The sequence below is a fragment of the Cupressus sempervirens genome, chromosome 2 (genome assembly GCF_028749045.1).
Source record: "Cupressus sempervirens isolate cs-2001-9-10 chromosome 2, ASM2874904v1, whole genome shotgun sequence".
Lineage (NCBI taxonomy): Eukaryota > Viridiplantae > Streptophyta > Pinopsida > Cupressales > Cupressaceae > Cupressus > Cupressus sempervirens.
In genome coordinates this window covers 565,585,369-565,593,685 of record NC_143119.1, presented here as the reverse complement: position 1 = coordinate 565,593,685, position 8,317 = coordinate 565,585,369, and positions in this window count along the sequence as shown.

Sequence of the window (8,317 nt, the reverse complement as noted above, 5' to 3'; positions counted from 1 at the left end):
CCATTCACTTGTGACGCGACGCACAACCCAAGTGCTAGACGCGAGCTCGCCCTTGAAAGAAAGACCACTTTCCAAGACATCCCCCGATGACACATTGGAACGACAACCGCTGTCGAACCATTCCCAATGTTGTGCCGATCGAGTTGGCACAGAGGCGACCTTAGGGAGCTCCCGCGTAGCAATCGGGATGTGCTTTCATACCCATCTCTCACAAAAACCAATCTTAGCTGTGAACAGATTTTGCCGCAATGACACCATCGGAACGACGACCGCTGTCGAACAACTCCCGAATTTGTGCCCCGATGGAGTGAGAAAGAATAGCAACTTTGGGGAGCCGCGCATCGCAAACGGGCTGGCTGCTACTTCATTCCGCTACTATATATAGATCCGATGTTGTTGATTTCGTTCGGAATCCGAGGCTGCATTCGTCCTTGCTCACACAAGCAATGGCTCTTCTCATTGAATGGCCACGGGGAGCTTCCGATCACAAAGGCTCCCTTGTCACTCGTGACGCGCAGCCCAACTGCTTTCTGAAATTGTGCCAGCTTGAGTGACAAGAAAACATGATCTAAAGGAGAGTCGAGGAATAGCACCTCGAGGGTGGGCTTCATGCCCCTCCAATTGTTTCAACGTCGGCGTCCACCGTTTCAAAATCCGACATTTCCATCCGCCTCGACACCGCCGTTGAATCAATGAGAGGGGCACGGGAGAGGTTCGCGGCAACAACCTCTCCTATATAAGCTATTAGTGCGAGGCTCGCTCTGCATTAGAAATTAGCGAACACGCCGACATCCGCCATAAAAATCCAAATCGTTGAAAATTCTGACCAAACAGCCATCCACGACCCAATTTATTATGAGGTCGTCTAAGGAGCAAAAGATTGTCGTCAGTTAGGAGATGTGAATTCATGGAGCCAAGGGACTGAAATGGTCATCGAGCTCATCCGATCAACTGGATGAATTTCACCTTGAAGGGGCCCAATCCAAAAGTTCCGGAGGTCATCTCCTGGAACTCTCAAGAACAAGGACCATCTTACTTGCAAACTCTGCTACTGCGCAAACATAGGTTGCAATTAAAGAGAAATTGCCAGGCCATCACAGTGGCCCGAGGCCAATGCTCCGACTAAGTCAATTTTCTCTTGCAATCACCATGCCGCCGTTCACAGAGAGATCTCCCCATTCACTTGCGACGCGACGCACAATCCAAGTGATAGACGCGAGCTCGCCCTTGAAAGGCCAGGCCACTTTCCAAGACATCCCCTGATGACACATTGGAATGACAACCGCTGTCGAACCATTCCCAATGTTGTGCCGATCGAGTTGGCACAGAGGCGACCTTAGGGAGCTCCCGCGTAGCAATCGGGATGTGCTTTCGTACCCATCTCTCACAAAAACCAATCTTAGCTGTGAACAAATTTAGAATCCAAGGCTCGTATCCATCGATATCGTCGGCACTGGGTCTATATATTCAAAGGCCACGGAGAGGTTCCGATAAGAGAAGCTCCCCTGCTCGCTCGCACAAACATCCCAAATGCTAGACACAAGCTCCCGCCCTTAGCATCGCTCTCCGAATTGCCGCAATGACACATTGGAACGACAACCGCTGTCGAACAACTCCCGAATTTGTGCCGATGGAGTGAGAAAGATGAGCAACTTTGGGGAGCCGCGCATGGCAAACGGGCTGCTGCTTCATTCCGCTCTTATATATAGATCCGATGTCGTTGATTTCATTTGGAATCCGAGGCTGCATTCGTCCTTGCTCACACAAGCAATGGCTCTTCTCATCGAATGGTGACCAAACAGCCATCTTTAAAAATCCAATTCAATGAAAAATGTGACCAAACAGCCATCCACGACACCGTTTTTGGGGCTCGCCCAGATCGGCTCGGCCAGAATGGCTCGCCCAGATCGGCTCGGCCAGCATGGCTCGGCCAGATCGGCTCGGCCAGCATGGTGACTTGCTGACTCGGTGAGAGTACTTCGAACTGTCAAGAACAAAGGCCAATCTAACATGCAAACTCTGCTACTACGCAAACATAGGTTGCAATTATAGAGAAATTGCAAGGCCGTCACAATGGCCCGAGGCCAACGCTCCGACTACTAAGTCAATTTTCTCTTGCAATCGCCATGCCGCCGTTCACAGAGAGATCTCCCCATTCACTTGTGAGGATGCACAATTCAAGTGCTAGACGCGAGCTCGCCCTTGAAAGGCCGCGTTCCAAGACATCCCGATGACACATTAGAACGACAACCGCTGTCGAACCATTCCCAACGTTGTGCCGATCGAGTTGGCACGGAGGCGATCTTAGGGAACTCCCGCGTATCGATCGGGAAGTGCTTTCGTACCCATCTCTCACAAAAACCAATGTTAGCTGAACAATTTTATAATCCAAGGCTCGTATCCATCGATATCGTCAGCACTGGGTCTATATTCAAAGGCCACGGAGAGGTTCCGATAAGAGAAGCTCCCCTGCTCCCTTGCACAAACATCCACAAATGCTAGACGCAAGCTCCCGCACTTAGCATCGCTCTCTAGATCACCGCAATGACACATTGGAACGACAACCATTGTCGAACAACTCCCGAATTTGTGCCGATGGAGTGAGAAACGAGAGCCAGATCGGGTCGACGAAAACGGCTAAGCCAGATCGGGTCGGCCAGCATGGCTCGGCCACCATTTTTCGCCGAGAGCTTTCGATATTAAAGCTCCCATGTAGCCGTGATAAGTACACCATGACAAATTGCTAGAGCGCCGAGCACCCATAGCAAATTGCCATTATACCAAGCAACGCCGGAGTGCTAGACAAGGGCTCACGTTTAGATCAAGTTTTAAAACCACCAAAAACACACGCCATGGATCGGCAACCGCTGCCTCACCTTTTCCAAAATTGAGTCATCGGAAAACATGATCTAAAGGAGAGCCGAGGAAAAGCACTGAGATCGCTTCATGCCCCTTTCATTCATTCAACATCGGCATACACCGTTTGAAAACCCAACAATCCGATCCGCCTAGACACCAATGTTGAATGAATGAAAGGGGCACGGGAGAGGCTCGCGGCAACAACCTCTCCTATATAAGCTATTAGTGCGAGGCTCACTCTGCATTAGAAATCTGCGACAGCGCAGACAACTCCCTTAAAAATCCAATTCAATGAAAAATGTGACCAAACAGTCATCCACGACACCGTTTTTGGAGCTCGCCCAGATCGGCTCGGCCAGAATGGCTCGCCCAGATCGGCTCGGCCAGATCGGCTCGGCCAGCATGGTGACTTGCTGACTCGGTGAGAGTACTTCGAACTGTCAAGAACAAAGGCCAATCTAACATGCAAACTCTGCTACTGCGCAAACATAGGTTGCAATTATAGAGAAATTGCAAGGCCGTCACAATGGCCCGAGGCCAATGCTCCGACTACTAAGTCAATTTTCTCTTGCAATCGCCATGCCGCAGTTCACAGAGAGATCTCCCAATTCACTTGTGACGACGCACAATTCAAGTGCTATACGCGAGCTCGCCCTTGAAAGGCCGCGTTCCAAGACATCCCGATGACACATTGGAACGACAACCGCTGTCGAACCATTCCCAATGTTGTGCCGATCGAGTTGGCACAGAGGCGATCTTAGGGAACTCCCGCGTATCGATCGGGAAGTGCTTTCGTACCCATCTCTCACAAAAACCAATGTTAGCTGAACAATTTTATAATCCAAGGCTCGAATCCATCGATATCGTCGGCACTGGGTCTATATTCAAAGGCCACGGAGAGGTTCCGATAAAAGAAGCTCCCATGCTCGCTTGCACAAACATCCCCAAATGCTAGACGCAAGCTCCCGCACTTAGCATCGCTCTCCAGATCACCGCAATGACACATTGGAACGACAACCGTTGTCGAACAACTCCCGAATTTGTGCCGATGGAGTGAGAAATGAGAGCCAGATCGGGTCGACGAAAACGGCTAAGCCAGATCGGGTCGGCCAGCATGGCTCGGCCACCATTTTTCGCCGAGAGCTTTCGATATTAAAGCTCCCATGTAGCCGCGATAAGTACACCATGACAAATTGCTAGAGCGCCGAGCACCCATAGCAAATTGCCATTATACCAAGCAACGCCGGAGTGCTAGACAAGGGCTCACGTTTAGATCAAGTTTTAAAACCACCAAAAACACACGCCATGGACAAGGGCTCCCGCACTTAGCATCGCTCTCCAGATCACCGCAATGACACATTGGAACGACAACCGCTGTCGAACAACTCCCGAATTTGTGCCGATGGAGTGAGAAACGAGAGCCAGATCGAGTCGACGAAAACGGCTAAGCCAGATCGGGTCGGCTAGCATGGCTCGGCCACCATTTTTCGCCGAGAGCTTTCGATATTAAAGCTCCCATGTAGCCGCGATAAGTACACCATGACAAATTGCTAGAGCGCCGAGCACCCATAGCAAATTGCCATTATACCAAGCAACGCCGGAGTGCTAGACAAGGGCTCACATTTAGATCAAGTTTTAAAACCACCAAAAACACACGCCATGGATCGGCAACCGCTGCCTCACCTTTTCCAAAATTGAGTCATCGAAAAACATGATCTAAAGGAGAGCCGAGGAAAAGCACTGAGATCGCTTCATGCCCCTTTCATTCATTCAACATCGGCATACACCGTTTGAAAACCCAACAATCCGATCCGCCTAGACACCAATGTTGAATGAATGAAAGGGGCACGGGAGAGGCTCGTGGCAACAACCTCTCCTATATAAGCTATTAGTGCGAGGCTCGCTCTGCATTAGAAATCTGCGACAGCGCGGACAACTCCCTTAAAAATCCAATTCAATGAAAAATGTGACCAAACAGCCATCCACGACACCGTTTTTGGAGCTCGCCCAGATCGGCTCGGCCAGAATGGCTCGCCCAGATCGGCTCGGCCAGCATGGCTCGCCCAGATCTGCTCGACCAGCTTGGCTCGGCCAGCATGGCTCGCCCAGATCGGCTCAGCCAGATCGGGTCGGCCAGCATGGTGACTTGGTGACTCGGTGAGAGTACTTGGAACCGTCAAGAACAAAGGCCAATCTTACATGCAAACTCTGCTACTGCGCAAACATAGGTTGCAATTATAGAGAAATTGCAAGGCCGTCACAATGGACCGAGGCCAATGCTCCGACTACTAAGTCAATTTTCTCTTGCAATCGCCATGCCGCCGTTCACAAAGAGATCTCCCCATTCACTTGTGACGACGCACAATCCAAGTGCTAGACGCGAGCTCGCCCTTGAAAGGCCGCGTTCCAAGACATCCCGATGACACATTGGAATGACAACCGCTGTCGAACCATTCCCAATGTTGTGCCGATCGAGTTGGCACAGAGGCGACCAAACAGCCATCCACGACACCGTTTTTGGAGCTCGGCCAGATCGGCTCGGCCAGAACGGCTAGCCCAGATCGGCTCGGCCAGCATGGCTCGGCCAGAACGGCTCGGCCAGCATGGCTCGGCAAGAACGGCTCGCCCAGATCGGCTCGGCCAGAACGGCTCGGCCAGCATGGCTCGGCCAGAATGGCTCGCCCAGATCGGCTCGGCCATCATGGCTCGGCGAGAACGGCTCGGCTAGCATGGCTCGGCCAGAACGGCTCGGCCAGCATGGCTCGGCCAGAACGGCTCGCCCAGATCGGCTCGGCCATCATGGCTCGGCCAGAACGGCTCGGCCAGCATGGCTCGGCCAGAACGGGTCGCAAAGATCGGCTCGCCCAGAACGGGTCGCCCAGATCGGCTCAGCCAGAATGGCTCGCCCAGATCGGCTCGGCCAGCATGGCTTGCCCAGAACGGCTCGGCCAGATCGGGTCGGCCAGAATGGCTCGCCCAGATCGGCTTGGCCAGCATGGCTCGGCCAGAACGGCTCGGCCAGATCGGGACGGTGACTTGATGAACGCACTTAGAGAGTCGGCTTGGCGGGGTGACTTGATGAAAGGACTTAAAGAGTCGACTTGGCGGGGTGACTCGATGAACGAACTTAGAGGGTCGACTTTGCGGGGTGACTCGATGAACGGACCTAAAGAGTTGACTTGGTGAGAGTACTCGGTGGGGTGACCTGATGAACAGACTTAGAGAGTCGACTTGGTGAGAGTCCTTAGTGGGCCAACCTGGTTGGGTGACTTCGTGAACTGACTTAAAGAGTCGACTTGGTGGGGTGACTTGATGAACGGACTTCAAGGGTCGACTTGGCGAGGTGACTTGATGAACGGTCCTAAAGAGTTGACTTGGTGAGAGTACTTGGTGTGGTGACTTGATGAAAAGACTTAAAGAGTCGAATTGGTGAGAGTACTTGGTGGGGTGACTTGATGAACGCACTTGAAGGGTCGACCTAGTGGGGTGACTTTATGAACGGACCTAAAGAGTTGACGTGGTGAGAGTGCTTGGTGGGGTGACTTGATGAACATAGTTAAAGAGTTGACTTGGTGAGAGTAGTTGGTCGGGTGACTTGATGAACACACTCGAAGAATCGACTTGGTTAGAGTACTTGGTGGGGTGACTTGATGAACGGACTTAAAGATTCGACTTCGTGGGCCGACCTGGCGGGGTGACTTGATGAACGGACTTAGAGAGTCGACTTGGTGAGAGTACTTGGTGACTTGGTGGGCCGACCTGGCCGGGTGACTTGATGAACAAACTTAAAGAGTCGACTTGGCGAGAGTACTCGGTGGGCTGACCTGGTCACGTGACTTGATGAATGGACTTAAAGATTCGACTTGGTGGGCCGACCTGGCGGGGTGACTTGATGAACGGACTTAGAGAGTCGACTTGGTGGGTCGAGCTAGCGGGGTGACTTGGTGAGAGTACTTGGTGGGCTGACCTGGCAGGGTGACTTGATGAACGATCTTAGAGAGTCTACTTTGTGAGAGTACTTGGTGGGTCGAACTGGCGGGGTGACTTGATGAACGAACTTAAAGAGTCGACCTGGTGAGAGAACTTGGTGGGCCGAGCTGGCGGGGCGAATTGATGAACGAACCTAAAGAGTCGACTTTGTGAGAGTACGTGGTGGGCCGACCTGGCGGGGTGAGTTGATGACCGAACTTAAAGGGTCGACTTGGTGAGAGTACTTGGTGGGCCGACCTGGCGGGGCGACTTGATGAACGAACTTAAAGAGTCGACTTGGTGAGAGTACTCGGTGGGGTGACCTGATGAACAAACCTACAGAGTCGACCTGGTGAGAGTACTTGGTGGGCCGACCTGGCGGGGTGACTTGGTGAGCAAACTTAAAGAGTCGACTTGGTGAGAGCAGTTGGTGGGCTGACCTGGCGGGGTGACTTGATGAACGAACTTAAAGAGTCGACCTGGTGGGCCGACTTGGCAGAGTGACTTCATGAACGAACTTAAAGAGTCCACTTGGTGGGTCGACCTGGCGGGGTGACTTGATGAACGAACTTAAAGAGTCGACTCGGTGAGAGTAATTTGTGGGCTGACCTGGCGGGGTGGCTTGATGAATGAACTTAAAGAGTCGACTTGGTGGGGTGACTTGATGAACCCACTTGAAGGGTCGACTTGGTGGGGTGACTCTATGAACGAACCTAAAGAGTTGACTTGGTGAGAGTACTTGGTGGGGTGACTCGACGAAAGGACTTAAAGAGTCGACTTGGTGAGAGTACTTGGTGGCTCGACTTTATGAGCAGACTTAAAGAGTCCACTTGGTGAGAGTGGGCCTAACGGGGCGAGTTGGTGGGGCGACTTGGCGAGCGGTATTAAAGAGCCGACGTGGTGAGGCGACTCGGCGAGTTGGTTCGTTGAGATGACATGGTGAGCTGACTTGGCGAGTCGACCTGGCGAGCGAACTTAAAGAGTCGACTTGGTGAGGCGACCTGGCGAGCGGGCTCAAAGAGTCAACATGGTGAGGCGACTCATGGTGAGGAGCTATCCTTGAGGCGACTTGGTGGGCCTAATTGATTAGTCGACTTGGTGAGCCGACCTGACGAGCTGACACGGTGAGCGGGCTTAAAGAGGCGACGACTTGGTGGGGTAACTCGGCAAGCCAACTTATCAAGGCGAGATGGTGAGTCGACTTGGTGAGCTGACTTGGTGAGCGCACTTAAAGAGTCAACTTCGTGAGGTGACTCGGTGAGTTAGCCCGCTGATGCGACTTGGGCGGGCCGACCTGGCGAACGAACTTAAAGAGGCGACTTGGGCGGGCTGACCTGGTGAGCGAACTTAAAGAGTTGACTTGGCAACGTACTTGAACAACCGACTTGGTGAGCTGACATGGTGAGTGGGCTTAGAGAAGCAACTCGACGGGGCAACGAGCTGTGAGTGGACTTAAAGAGTCAATTCTTGATTTGGCAAAGACCACATG